Source organism: Octopus bimaculoides, chromosome 13, assembly GCF_001194135.2.
Source record: "Octopus bimaculoides isolate UCB-OBI-ISO-001 chromosome 13, ASM119413v2, whole genome shotgun sequence".
In the NCBI taxonomy this organism is placed as follows: Eukaryota; Metazoa; Mollusca; class Cephalopoda; order Octopoda; family Octopodidae; genus Octopus; species Octopus bimaculoides.
The window spans coordinates 63,688,522-63,698,038 of record NC_068993.1 but is presented as its reverse complement, the minus strand read 5'-3'; positions in this window follow the sequence as shown (position 1 = coordinate 63,698,038).

The following is a 9,517-nucleotide window of genomic DNA, read 5'->3' as shown; positions in this document are numbered from 1 at the left end:
CACACTCTCTCTCTCTCTCTCTCTCTGTTTCTCTCTCGCTCTCTCCCTCTCTCTCTCACACACACACACACACACACTGCAAACTTATACTTGTATCTGAAATAAGCGAAAACGTATGTAAGCCCCCCCCCCTTTTTTTTACCCCAAATGATTTAGTCAGAGTAAGGAGGGTGGCACCGATGATCCTTTTGAAGGTGTCAGATGTTAGTCTTAAAGAAAGGGTTACCGCCAACTGAAAAAAACTGCCCAGAATTCTAGCACTATAATGAATTCTGTAGAAAACACCCAAGAGCCAGGTAGTTATATTAACAGAAATTATCCCTCTGACAGGCTTCCACACAGTATCCGTCTATCAAATTTCACTCACAAGGCTTCGGTTGATATCAAGCTATGCTCGAAGATACTTCTATCGTTCTAGTTTCTATCGTTCTCAACACAACCAACGAGATCTTTGTGCAACTGAAACCCGAGTGTTTTTTCGGTCAGCTGAAGGCAGTTTTGACACAAACTTGGCAGACACGCGTCTCATACCCAAATCTTCAGGGATAATAGACTGAACTGAACCATAACTAATCTGCACATCCTCTGATAACTTACGGATGGTGATTCGACGATTTCCCCTCACAGCTTCACACACATCTTCGATGTTTTTCCCAATGATGCTGATTGCGGGTCTCCCAGAACGTTCGTCAATATCAACGTTTTTCGGCCATCTTGGAAACGAATGAACTACTCGTAGACGTGTGTGCGTCTCATACACTCCTCTCCATACACTTTCTGCAACCTTGCATAGGCCTCCGAGCAGTTATCGCCATGACAACTTTCTTTGTCATGGTCAAGGCAACGATCACACGCTACACACCTTCCTTACAAGCACTGCTGTAAACAGGGGACGTGAACTAGGACGTTAAAACTTAGTGCGCAGCACATCAGAGTTCAAGGTCAATTTTTGCCAAACGACTTTGTGCTTCAGCTTCGTTACTACGGCAACCGTCCGGATACTTATTGATCAGACCTCGTACGTACGTACGTACATACACACACACTTATCTTGTACATACATACATACACACCGTACACATACATACATACACATACATATTTTACTTAAAAATCCAAACTGATATTTAAAATTGAAATAATAATTCTCAGCCAAAGATAGTCTGTTGCGTCATTTAAGGTGAATATTGCAGATTCGATCAATAAGCTGTACAATAAAGTTATGCGGGAATTTTTTAAAAATTCAAAAAGTTTTGTCAACTGAAAATAAATTCCAGCAAGGAGAGATCTTTGTTTATTGGTAAGAAACCGGTCGCTCCAAAGAATTCAGAGAATTTTATATGTGTGTGTGTGTGTGTGTGTGTGTGTGTGTGTGTGTGTGTGTGTGTGTGGCAGAAAAGGAAAACGCCTCAAGAGAATTGTCAAAGAATGTTGAACTGTCGAAGTTGTTTGCAATGTGGTTGATCAATCTGCTAGAAATAAAAGCCAAATCTCTCTTAATTGCTCCCAGTCGTTTTGATTTCAAAAAGAGAAGAGGGGCAAGAATTTTGGATATCCATTGCCGAAAGGGAGGCGGGGTGGTCTTCATCGTGGTTCTTCTCCATTTGTACTGATTTGGAGATTAGGAATTCGAAATTCTATACGTAGTCATGGAGACAGTTGTTCTCGTTGCTTAGTTTCCAATTCAGTTCGTACCGTGCAGATATACGATCAACAACGCCCCAGCTGTGACTGTCCGTCTTTCATGCTGTCTTACGTAACTTTTCCAGATTGTTTTACATGATCGGCTTCATTATTGAGGATGGTTTCAAAGCTTCTATCATTTCTGGCGCTTCGAGCGACCACGTATTCGCTCGCTCGGTGCCAATGTTCAAAAGGTGGGTTTTACGAAACAAAGATGACTAAATGGTACATTCCAAACAGTGGAAATTTTTTAAAGATTTTATGCATAAAACATATATATACATACATATATATAAAACATATATATAAAACATATATACACATACATATTCATAAGCACCCATCCATACATACATACATGCACTTACATACATACACACACATATAAACATACATATTCATAGGTGTTACGGACATATATGTACATACATACATCCGTGTGTTAAATAGACACACCCACGGATTAACATATTCGCAAACGTATGCATGTATGTATGTATAAATGTGTTTATCTAGCTACGGTTGTGTATATATGTGTGTGTGCGTGTATGTGTGTGTTGTGTGTATGTGTTGTGTATGTGTGTGCATATGCATGTGTGTGTGTTGTGTGTGCGCGAGTAAGCTTGTGTGTGTGTGCGTGTGAGTGCGCTTATGTGTGCCCATGATGGCAACACACATCTGTGGTGTGTACGAATGTGCTCATACTTTTTCCTTTGTTTTTTTCTATTTGTTTTCCTTGTGAATATTTCAATGAAGGACTGCAAAGATGTCGGTGCGCCAATGAACAAGTGTGTATGAATTCCATTCGGTTGAGTCCATAGACTCGGGAACTCACATGGGGAATCCCAGGAAGGCTTTACGGGTGAGTGTTTTTTGCTCCCTGTTCCATAAATCTGTTTTTATTGCCGAACCTTATTGGGTTCTTATCAGGGGGCCTTCACATCATTTTGACAATCTCCATAGAAACAAGCAGCCAAACTGTTTATATACTCAGCAAATGCAGCAGTTACTCTATGAAGGAATCCCTAATTTGCATACCGAAAGTGTTTAACACTCTATAAATACCAGCGACCTGTCAACGGGGATCTTAATCCACACAGTTTCAAGGTATGATATAATATGTATGTGTATGTATGTAATGTTGTACAATAGCGAGCCAAGAAGAGTTGAAGATTGTGTGAGACATATTTATGTAGAGGACAAAAGTTAGAAAATGGAATCGATCCTCCAGTTGTGGAGATGATGAAAGGAGATGAAAAGGTACATAAAGTGATAATTAGATATGTTCCTAAAAGGGGACAATATTTACAAAAGAAATTTGAGAACGAATGAGTGAAGCTAGAATTAGGAAGCTAGAGGTTTGCTTATCTAAATTTTTCTTTATAAAAGAAAAGGAAACATCCATTAGTGTAGCAATCATAGGGACATATCAATCCTGCCGTTCACAGGGAAAATCCTAGCACGGATCGGGCTCAATCGGAACATACATCTCGAGTGTGGTTTCCGAAAATCTCTTGGGTCCATGGACATGATCTTTGCTGGAAGACAGCTTCGGGAAAAATGTCAGGAACACAATCAAGACCTCTTCACTGTATTCATCAACCTGACCAAGGCTTTTGATATTTGTAGGCAGACAAGGCTCTGGAAAATAATGAAAAAATTTGCTTGCTCGAACAACTTCGTTAACATGACACAACAGTTTCAGGATGGCACGCAAGCTTGTGCCTTGAATGGTGGAGGATTTTGGACACCTTTTGCAGTAACCAATGGTGTAAAGCACCCACACTCTTCAACTTAATGTTTAGCGCAATGCTTCACGATGCGTTCTTCTATGAAACATCTGGCATCCAGATCAGATAAAGATCTAAAGGTGGTCGTTTTAACATCCTGAAAACCAGGATTACTACCCCACAAGGGAGCTCCATTATGCAGATGGTTGTGCTCTGAATACAAACTCTGAAGCAGATCACCGACGGAGCTTAGACAATTTTAATAAAGCTTGGGATAACATCGGTTTCAATTTCAGTATAAAAAAGACCGAAACCATGCACCACTCCGCTCCCGGAAAATCTTACGTTGAACCATTCAGATATCCAATAATCGACCTCTCTAAGTAGTAAAAGGATCCACTTACCTTAGATGTAGCCGGCAAAGGAGTCTTCACATTGATGATGAAGTGACGCAAGGATGGAAGAAGCCAGCTCTGTCTTTGGACGTTTTCATCAAAAAGTTTGGAAAAGATCTTGTCTGGATATAAAAACAAAATTTGGCTCATACAAAGCTTTTATGATGACTACAATACTTTGCCGTTGTGAAATCTGGACAGTTTACCAAAAACATGCGAAAAGAATTAGTTACTTGCACCGAACGTGCCTGCAAAAGATTCTTAACATCAGGTGGCAGGATTAAATTCCCAATACAGCTGTGTTCGAGAGATTTAATATGTCAAGCATGTATGGTTTCCTAAGCAAATTCCAGCTGTGGCGGAATGTGCATACAGTGCGCATGCTCGACTCCAGACTTCCCAAACAGAACTTCGTCGGTAAACTTGCAGTTGGCTCCCAGTCACGTGGTGGACCAAAGAAGAGATGCAAAGACACTCAAGACAACTTTGGAAAAGTGTAGCTTGGGAACATCTTGCTGAGGATCGCTGACATTGGCATTGAGCTGTGTCCTCTTGAGTACAGTGCCATGAATCTGATATGACCAGAGAAGCTAAAGAGAGGTGGGAGCTGTACGGAAAGAAAGACTCCCATTTTGTCCCCTTTCTGCATTCAGCAACTACTGTTCGTTAACAGCATTCAGCTAAAGTTGACGCCGTTTATACTTTGTTGTCTCTGAATTTTCGCTGTCGGTTTCTTTTCATCGAACAATTTATTCGTCATCCATGAAACACAACCTGAGGCATTTAACAAACAAACTGATTCAAGTTGTGGATCTTTTGTAAGTGGAAGCCATCCCCTTGAAGTGCACGATATTTTAAAGACTAACTTTGCTGCCACGTTTTTTTCTTCTCTCTCTTTTGGTCAAGCTTTCTTCTATTTAGGAGTTGTAAACTAATCATGGCTACTGGAAACGAATGCTACACCGGCGAAGAAACTTCTGCAAAAGCTTCAGTTCAAGCTGTTGCTAAATGTATACCTTTGTAACCGGCGATTTTATGCCAAAAGAGTAAAGCTGATAACTTGGCCATCTTCAGAGATATAAAAGGTCAGCCAAATAGTATGTAATATGTATGTATACGTATATAGGTATATAAAGCTATAAAAAAAATTAGTTCTATGTAAAGAAGTACAAAAACTAATGCTCTTTCTCTCTTCCTCTCTCTCTCTCTCTCTCTCTCTCTTTCACACACACACACACACACACACACACACACACACACACACACACACACACACACACACACACACACACACACTGGACTTTACTGAAATTTGTACAAGCGATCTTACAGCGTTTAAAAAGTCGGCAGTTTTTAAATCTCTGTGTTCCGCTCGTATAGGCAACAATAACTGCATCGTTTTCATTTCGTGTCTTTGCATTTTATCGATCATGGAGATCTGAAAAATACAAAGCTTTTAATCAAATGTCCTCAAATACACTCGATACACTGTATATGGATGACGCAATATAAGTCAACAATCAGAAAGTTCTTTGTTGAATTTGACCATGTCATGACGTTGCTTCGTTAAATAACAGCCAACGCCCAGTCATTGGGATATCGTCTGATTTGGCAATACATAATTCTGATTGTTGAAGGACGGTGCATTTGGAAGGCCATATGGAATGGATACATGAAAGAAGGGTCTACAACATGAAGGTCTTGACGAAGCACGAAGATTACACGAAGATGTTGCTTCCAATAGAGGTGTGATCTGTGAGTTTTTGGCTAGGGTCATTAAGTCCGACCTGACTGACATTAGATTGTTAAAAAAAACAGCAGAGCCATGATTCGTAAACTGGAGAAGGAAACAGAAAATATTCCGATATTCATTTGGCAGATTCGTGTAAGAGGAAGGATCAAAACTAAGAACAAAGAACAATTCTCCGACGTGTCGTAAAGCAAAATAGTTGTCGCATGGTTGAGACAACAGCATGTGGTCTGATGTGGAGCAAGAATAGCGGAGAGGAAAATGGGTTATAGTGTCAGCCAAAAGAACTCGGGCATTCTTTGGAAGCATCGATACTAATTGGCACCATTTGCAGGAGTGATGCTAAAAGTATTGATGATATCACCAGTCAACAGCTGATAAAGGGAAGAAATATCGTTGTGCAAACTTATGCAATATATATGGGTGTGTTTGTAAGTATGTGCGTATGTGTGTGGTTGAATATGCTGTTAGGCAAAACTTGAACTGCTAGTCAACACGAGCCTTACAATAAATTCGACAATACTCACAGAATTGAGTTGTTCGATCCATAAATGTTCGGTTATTCTTAAATTAGCTTTAAATTAAGCTGTTTAAAATTCAAATGTGTGTATGGGGTTTATACGCTCGTAAAGACACTCATTTGTGCGTGTACGCCCGTATACATACATACATACATACATACATACATACATACATATATCCTCTGCGAAATCTATTTATTCGCCGAGTAGCCAAGAATTATACCTATGACACGTGTAATACTTGACGGAATTCTCAAGTAGAGTCTAGGGACTGACAAATGACTATGGGTAAAAGATGGGGTGCAGAGCGACACGCAGTTGGGGATCGAGCTCTGAAAATCATGTCGCCAAAGCGAAGTCCTTAACCAATCAGCCAGGCCTACATCTATGTACATGTAGTAGTAGTAGTAGTAGTAGTAGCAGTAGCAGCAACAGGAGGAAGTGAGAGTGAGAGAGAGAGGGAGAGTGACAGAGATCTTGAGAGAACAGAAGTAAGAAAGAAAAGGAGATATTACTGAGACAGAAAGAGAGAGAGAGAGAGAGAGAGTAACATAATTATATAGGTAGTCAAGTAGGGAGATGAACAGAGAGTGAGGGAGAGAGAAAGAGAAACCAAAAGAAAGAATGCTAGAGAGAAAAAAATGTCGACATTGATCGAGAAAAGAAGGGAATCTCAGAAAAAGGTAAAGAAGGGAGGGCGGGGGAGATTAATTGAGAAGAATTGAAGAGAAGAGAAAGAAATGGTTTAAGTTCCATTTATCTATTCAAAGTGAAGAGGCGATGAGGAAAAAAACGAGAAAAGAAATGCCAAGTCTAAAAATCTGTTGCAAAGAACTTGATTTGAAATCAGATGTTCTGTTAGTGACATGAATGGTGCCTGAAGAATTGGATATTTATATATAGAAATGGTTGGATTACAGCTTCCTTTGTAGAGAACTGGTGACCAGTAGAAGAGGAAAGCATTGATCTGGTAGGGAGTGGTATTGGGCTGTGGTGGGATGGGATGTGTGTTGCAGTGCTGTACAAGTGATTGTCCCGACTTAATTGTTTTCCGTTTGATGTTTTCTGTGGCAGTCGGTGGCCAACATCATTTCAAGGCTTGTTTGACAACGCTGTCAGAGAGAGAGAGAGAGATGGAAAGGGAGAGACAGAGAGATAGGAAGCGTCACACTAGGGAGAGAGAGCACTGCGTGAATGACAGTACCGGGGGAAAGGTAGTGTTTCCTTTTGACTGCGCATGTGTTGTGCTTAAAAACGTGTTTATATTCTTGAAAATGATAAAGTGTAGAATTAGATTATTATCCTGCTTCCAGCCACAGCGTTGCTGCCAGGATTTGAAAAACAGGGCACATTTCCACAACAACCCCCATCTTATTTTGTGATTTGAGGAAGATTTATCTGCTATTTCTAACAAGTCAACCGATCGTGTAGAACCTTCACTCGTTGGCTTGGCTTGTGTCATGAGTAAAGGACATGTACCACTGTTAGTGACTCTAGACACCCATCGACTCCATATTTCACACATTGTCTGCTTAAAAACAAAATAATGAAAAGAACAAAATTATGAAAACTGTACGAAACATAGATTAAATGAAAACAGTATCAACGTCTCGTGTTTGCCAAGAAGCCATGTCTTTATCGACGAGTGATTTACACAAAGAATTTTCTGTAAGCGCGTATCCGAATGCTCAGACAAGCCCATACGCATGCATACATATAAATATAAATGTAAATACACACACATACATATATACATATTTACATACATATATATAAACATATATTTATGTATATATATGTGTGTGTGTGTGTGTGTGTGTGTGTGTGTGTGTGTGTGTGTGTGTGTGTGTGTCAGTGTTTTTAATTGTCGAATAAACAGTTGCCAGTTTGACAAGTAGAGTGATATATTACTGTCGTCATAGAAAATTGCGTATGAAATGTGATATCAACTCCAATAGCTGTTGGTAACAATGATATCAAGTGAGTTATTGTTTCGATCTCATTTTCTTTCCGCGTGACAAGTTCAATGCAGGATACGAGGTCCATTCCAGTTTTGAGACTTCTTGTAGGAGTGGCTGTTGTAACAGTCTTAAATTATTGTCATTTTTATTATATCTTTACTATACATGTAATAAGCTGACCTGCCAACTTTTATTATTTTATATTGAACACACATTACTAAACACTGCTTTGTCACAGCTGTCAGGATGTAAAGGTAATTTTGAAGCTCGCTACGCAATAAAATGTTGTGTGAAACTGGGAAGAAACACAAGAGAAAGACTGCTGAAGGATTAACTTGCTTGAGAAGAGCTTATCTGTTTTTCGTTGGCACAAGAACGGTAGAGAGACGATGAGAGGTATGGGGGAGAAGGTCAAAACATCAGAGTTGGTTGATACAATTCGCAGTTTTCTAGATGAAGACAGTCGTGTTTCTACAAAGACGATAAGCAAACAATTTGAAGGTGTGCATACGCTGTGTACAGTAGCAACTGTACATAGAATTATTCTTGAAGATCTGAACACGTACAAAATTCGTGCAAGATTTGTTTCCGACGTGCTCAATAAGGAACCGAAGGAAAGATGCATCGGTGACGGCGGGGAGACAGTTGAGCTCGTTAACTCCAGTCCAAGGATATTCGAATCTCTAGTGAGGTGCGACATGAGCTGGATCTACACTTATGATCCAGAGACCAAGAACCAAAGTGCCCAATGAAAGCACCTTTCGGAATCGCAAATACAGAAACAGTTCAATACAGATGTTGGTTTCTTCATCTTTCTCCTTCTCTTTCACACACACACACATACACACGCACACATCCTCTTTGCCTCTCTCATTCTCTCTCTCTCTCTGAAACAAATCGATTGTGTTTAGACCTGGAAACCGATTGTGTTCCACCAAATTTAGATGCCCAAGACACACCATATTTTACAACGGTGCTCCAACGTCAGAATTTGAAAGTTCATGGCCATGCAATGCAAGACTTTTGTATTCTACAACTTGAGAAGAGCAGTAGAAGCCGTCGGTAAATGATCGTCAGCAAATATTATAAATGCCGGAGGTAAAAACGGTAATTATCTATTATAATTCGTTCTTATTTTGAAATATTAAATGTTTTCTCGTACTTTATATCAGAGATCTCGTTATAATTCAGAGACGCATAAGGGACAACACTTCATCACTTACAACAAAAGAAAGCTAAAAAAAAAGAAAAATGGGAGAATATTTTCTCGTTTACCTTTTACTTGTTTCAGTCACTTGACTGCGGCCATACTGGGGCACCGATTTGAGCAATTCATTTTAGTCAGATGAATAGATTGCAAGATTGCAACACTTCTTTTTTCAGACACAAAGAAACACCCGCATATATATGTGTGTGTGTGTGTGTGTGTGTGTGTGTGTGTGTGTGTGTGTGTGTGTGTGTGTGTGTGTGTGTGTGT